Source organism: Pinus tabuliformis, chromosome J (assembly GCF_031772625.1).
Source record: "Pinus tabuliformis cultivar Carrire ecotype Pingquan chromosome J, CPIR1, whole genome shotgun sequence".
NCBI classification, from domain to species: Eukaryota; Viridiplantae; Streptophyta; class Pinopsida; order Pinales; family Pinaceae; genus Pinus; species Pinus tabuliformis.
Genome location: NC_142295.1, coordinates 457,216,817 through 457,222,949, shown reverse-complemented (window position 1 = coordinate 457,222,949; position 6,133 = coordinate 457,216,817).

Below are 6,133 nucleotides of genomic sequence, written 5' to 3'. Positions count from 1 at the left end.
GGACTTGACATGGGAAACATCATCGAAGTTCTTATTTGAATATGTGTTGACTAGGTTCAGTTGTCCAAAGATTTTGATGAGTGATCACGGTACGCATTTCCTCAATGAAATGATCAACGCGTTGACAGAAGAATTCCAAGTTTATCATCAAAAGAGTGCGCCATATCATCCTTAGGCCAATGGGACGGTTGAGGCGTTTAATAAAATATTGGAGGGTGCACTGACAAAGGTTTACAATACGCAGAGGAATGATTGGGACGTTCGTGTATCAACAGTATTATGGGTTTACAGAACTACTTGTAAGAAGCTTATTGGTCAAACACGTTTTAGGCTGGTATACGCATAGCATCTTTTACAGGAATGGCGGACCATGGAGCCTTAGAAGAAAGGCTAGTGTAGCTAGCAAAGCTCGAGGAAGATAGATTTTTGGTTGGATTCCATCAACAAGTTCAGAAGGAACATGAAAAGGCATGGCATGATCGGCACATCAAACTGTGCACCTTCAAGGTAAATGATTTGGCTTTCTTATATGACAATAAGTTTGATAAGTTTCTAGGAAAATTTCCGATGCATTGGCTAGGTCCATATGTCATCAAAGAGATTATCGATGGTGGAGCAGTTCAGCTTGTGAAATTGAATGGAGATCCATTTATAGGAAAGGTAAATGGAAGCAGATTGAATCTGTACATCGAGGATACGGCCCAATGACTACATGATAGTAGCATAGTCTTAGCACTCCAGACAACTACAAGGAGGTGTGGGACTATAAACTACACTGCCCGGTTTGTAGAGCTGTGCGACAGGGGGTCTACTCAAAACATAAGGGTGTCACAGTACCAGAAGAAGCACGAAGAGAGAGGTGCTATAGGGGAGAGATTGCGCAGCGTAGCCAGAAAGTGAACGTTACCATCATTGTTCATGATTTGACAGTGAGGATATGGTTAAGAGGAGCAGGGGGGTCAAATTTAAGGCCGAATTGAAGAATGAAACCTTTGAAAATCTGCTACCAATCTAGCATTTATGAATGGATTTTGGGGGGAACGGTCGAATTTAAATTTGAATTCGCCTATAAATTACATGTGGTCGCCCAACGAGAAGCACTTTGCATTCTAAGAATTTCTGGGTTGAGTTGTCGAGTGTTTATGAATCCTCTTCTTTATGTGGATTTGGTCGCTGCCTCTATGTTTGAGAATTTATTTGAAGACACTCAGCGGTTTATTCTTAACATAATGTCCAGACCAGTTGAGACCGTTAGTACTGGGTAATCTATCGCCTCTTAGGGTGCTTCTCCAGAGGTTATGAGTATGGAGGTTCCAACTTCAATGCCTATGGCACCAAGGTTGCCTAGGCTGAAGCCTACGCCAATGTGGGAGGTCCCCAAACCAAAGAAAGATAAGAAATATAAGCCTGCGATGGTGTGCAAATCACCGAGGAAGCATGTTGCTACACAGGCCCAGAGGAAAGAAAAGCCGAGTGTGAAGGAGTAGAGGAAAGTGGCGGCTCTGGAGGTTGAGGAGGGTGCTAAAGATATCGACATTGAGGGGGTGGACCCTATATCTAGGTTTTCAAAGTACATTCCTCCATGCAAGGGTGAAGTGAAGGTATCAAAGGACCCAGATGTAGGACAATTCCTCCTCAACACTCCCTTGTTACCGGAGAACATCACCTTTGAAGGTCCCAGCTTAACGCAGATCTCGCACTTGAAGCTAGAAGATTGGGATTTGGCGGACCACGAGCTATTCCCCCACCTTACTACCGACACCTTCATGCAGAGGGTCTTCTACAAATAATCTGGTGTTACCGCGTTGGAGCTTGTGGAATGGATTCATGGAGTAAACAAGTCAAGGTTGCTGAACTTCTTGTGGGTGCCCCACTATCATCGCTCAAATATATACCTAATCGTCATTAAGAAGTTGTTGTGCCTGGTGAATGATGGGTGTTTATGATTTAACGCATCGATCCCCATGACTAATATGCTAATCCATCAGATCACACTATTGCCACACTCCGGGTTAAATCCAGCCAAGGCATTTGGCGGAAGGACGAGCAAGAATGACCTTGCTGAGAAGATGAAGGACAAGTTTAAACTTGTGAAGAAGCTGCGTGGGTACTCGATTACTTTAATTACTGACCCCTCAATAAGGGTTTCCACGCATATTCTAGCTAGCAAGGTTATGAGAAAGTGCCACGCGGATGAGGTGTGAACACCAGTGGTTTTGTTGGCAGCACAATGCACAGAGGGTGTATAGTTCAACTGGGCGCGCTACATGTGCATTGAGTTCCTTGTGAACTGCAGAGAGGCATAGGATGATAGTAAGAAATTCCACTATTTGTGGGTATTGCTCTCTATAGTTCTCATCATGTGGGATTTTCCGTAGGACAACTAGTTTCCTCTAGTGGAGAAAGATTTACTAGAAGCCATGAAATTTGCATCTCTCTGGGCCATGAAAGAGGTTGCGTGAGTCACAGAGAGCAAAGTATTTTGGGTGCTGATGGGGGCGAGTATTCGCACAACTATCAACCAGAAGGTGTGGTTGTCACCAACTGTGTTTAAACAACTCTCTGGGTACGCAGAGTTCAAAGCGGACTTTGACCATGTATACATCCGGGCGTGGAAGGATCCGAAGCAGAAGTGGTTCGACCTACCTTACCTTGCTACTGATGACGTTATTGAAGAGGTCATCAAGCGTTGGCCCACAAAGTGGCATTCTCCTTCTGACTTGGCTGCAGGGACTAACAAGTCCATGGAGAAGTAGAAGAAGGACATAGCCAAACTGAAGGTTTAGCTGTTGGCTGAAAAGCGTAAGAAAGAGGCCAAGGAGAAGGCCCACGTAGAAGCGGAGCGTTTTGTGAAGAAACAGGCAAAGCAGGAAGAGCGCGGCTCCGAAAGAAGTCAAAATTTTCCTTCGCCCCAAATGGAGGAGGAAGAGCGGTCAGAGTAGGGCGGTGGTGAGTAGCAAGAGAGAATCCCTTTCGAGTGAAGCAGTACAAGGAGCAGGAAAAGGGAGGACCACGGAAGAAGAAAAAAGTCACCAAGTTGTCACTAGATTCGATTAATTTGACAGATGGAAACCTAGATGAAATTGGAGACAAGGTGCGAGATATTACCATAGAACTACTGCAGGAGTTTGAGAAGCAGCAAAAGCAGGCACTGAGCACCATCTAGATGGGTCTACGCGAGCTGCAAATCCATATTACTAGAATCCAAGCAGGTGCACGATAGAGCAGCGCTATATCAACAAGTTTGGCATTGGGAACCATGCAAGCTGCAGAGATGGTTCGGTCATTGGACCTCCGGGCAGTCGCGCTGCCTGATGGAGCTTTGAGCACGGAGGCAGCCGCTGACAAGGCTATTTTGTCAGCTCTTTGAAGAATATTGGCCTTAACCTAGCTGTGTTCCCCATCAAGTTTCTTCACACACTGCAGGCAGGTGTGATAGCAGAGGTTAAGGCCCAGGAGCAGCGCGTGCTAAGCCTGATAAGCGAGTACAAAGTCAACAACGAACAGATGTTCATGGAGAAATTAGTAGCACTGGAGGCCCAGAAGAAAGTTCAGGTGTATAATGACCAACTTGCAGTGGTGGTGGCCGAGGCATGCAAAACAATTCCAGAACTACATATCTCAGAGGATGAGCCATTGGAGGCGAAGATCAGGAAGCTGCCTGCAGGCATGCACGACGCCAAGACAGAAGTGGCCAAGGTTTAGTTTGAAATGAATTTGAAAATCACAGAGTTAGAGTTGAAGTCACAATGTTCAACTCCGCCAGAGGTTAGAGAACAGTGCGAAGCCGCTATAAAGAATGTAGTCGCAATAGTGGATGCCGCGGTGGTGGATTGCCCCATGCTCTTCGAGCAATCCATGGAGGTAATCACTTCTTTGTAGGAAGATCCTAACCTGCAGAGGCTAAATACAAAAGCCAATCAATTTTAGCAGAAGTATGATGAAGTGAGAGCGACGGCGTGCACCATCACTATAACACAATGATTGGCCATGCTGCAGGAGGTGAAACGACTTCTTGAACAGATGGAAGCAATGCAGAGGAAAGAGGTAGTCCTCAAGGCTAGATTGGGGCCTTGGCTGGATGAGGCCTACATTATCTCTGCCAACATTAAGAAGAAGTTGGCGAGCCTACAGAGCATGCAGCAGAAAATCAAGGCAGACAGTGCGGGACCAACAATAGAGCAGCTAGTGAAGTAGACCAACAGGTAGCCACACAGAGCATGACTAAGGTAACAGTGGCACAAGTAGATTTGGGAGGCCTCTGCAGTAAGATCTCCACACCAACAGAGTGACTCGAGGGTGAGTCATGATATTTATGTTGGGGGCCTGTTGGGACAGGGTCCCTTAGGGTCAGTTTTGGGGAAAAAAACCCAAGTTTTGTTGTATAGAATGTAAAGTCTCCGCAAGTTGTGGTCACGGAGTATGTAGATAGTAAAGTTTCATAAAGGGTTTTACCCTTCTTTTATATAAGTTGAGTTAGATTTTTAAAATCTACCCATGGTCTGCGGACCATGGGATTGTATAAAAAGGTGTGTCTAAGGATGTCTAAGAAAAGAAGTATCAATGATGAAGAGGAATGTAATGGGTCAGTAGAGAAAAGAGCGAAGAAGACTTAGAGTAGAAGAGAGGCTCTATAGCTGTGTGCGTAGAGGCCTAGAGTGGAGTTTGCAGCTGAGTGCGTGGACCCCTGCAATTGAGTGTGCAGGATAGTCTTGAGTCTGTAAATAGAACTAAAGTATTAATAAAGAGATTATTCCAGAAATTCCTGCGTTTTGTCTATTTAATTCTATTATGAATGAATGTGCTTTTATGCTGTAATGAATGATGGGTTTATGAAGTAATATTGTATTGATGCACGCCTTCACATAATTGATGTTGTTATATGAATGCACTTGATATTAACTGTTTACGAGAAACATATCATATTGCATGTTAAAGTTCTCAACACTTAGGCCGATATGGGTAAATATAGGATTGAGAGTAATCATAGAGGCATGTGAGTAGTTGATTCACCTGTCTATGGTCCGTGAAAGGCAGTCGTAGACCTTTGTGAAGGTTTAGAGGTTGATTAAAGGGAGTTATATCGATAAGCCCTAAAGTATTATCGATCTTCGTGAAGGTAGATTTAGGGCATAAAACGAAATTACACTAATCTTTGGGTGCGGAAACTTGGTTCCAGCATCCCTCCATACTACTTCAGGTGAGACTTCAGTTTGCGCTCCATGGATTGATGCCAAAAGGGCTAGTAGTGTAGGGCTTTGTTTGGAAAAAGTAACTCTGAACCTGGGTTAGGACCCACTAAGCCAACAATAGTTCCTTTTCCTCCTTTAACTGCTTTAACCTAGTGATATTTCATTCTAATTTCTGTTTTTAGGTGTGGCACATTAAGTTTGTCTCTTTACTGGTGTGTGACTAGTTATGTCTCATTGTTCTGGTAAGTTTGTTAAAAATCATCAAGGACATCATTCCACATTTGTTGGTTTGGTGTTATGGTTTTGGAAGTATGTTCTTTCATTTTACTTACCTAGTTTCTTGAGATTTAGATTCTCAATTACTCTATTTGTTTGGGTCCCAATCACTAAGAGAGTTTGTAGTTATTTGGGTAATTTTGAGTTCTCCTCTTTTCACCTTGTTTCAAAAGGGTTTAGTGTTTTGGTCTTATGTTATGGGTTCCACTTTAACTATTCCATTTCAATTTGGTTGAATTATTCATAGTCTAGTGTCAGTTGGCAGCATTAGAGTTCTGGATATTTTCATCGCTCCTTTAAATTAAGTCTATGTATTAAGGATTTTCACTTTTTGTGGTTGGGCTATGTCATAGTGTTGAGCCATGGCGAGCTTATGAATTTGCTCAAATTCGCTCCAGTGTTGTGGCATTTGGGTGATGATTTAGTAGTTCTGAGGTCGAGTGTTCATGGTGTTGTATCTTGTCCCTTTCCTGGCTTTATAGGAAAAGGTTCTTTTAGTTCTTGTTTTCAGTGTTCCTTGGTAGTTGTTCTCATGCCTCCTAGGCAAAGAATGTGTAGTAGGAGGGGTGACAAAGGCAATGAAGGAAATAAAAGGAGCCAAACTTTTTCCTATGAATTTTTCGCTACCTTCTTTGATGTTGTTCCTCTAGAAGTTAAAAAGGAAA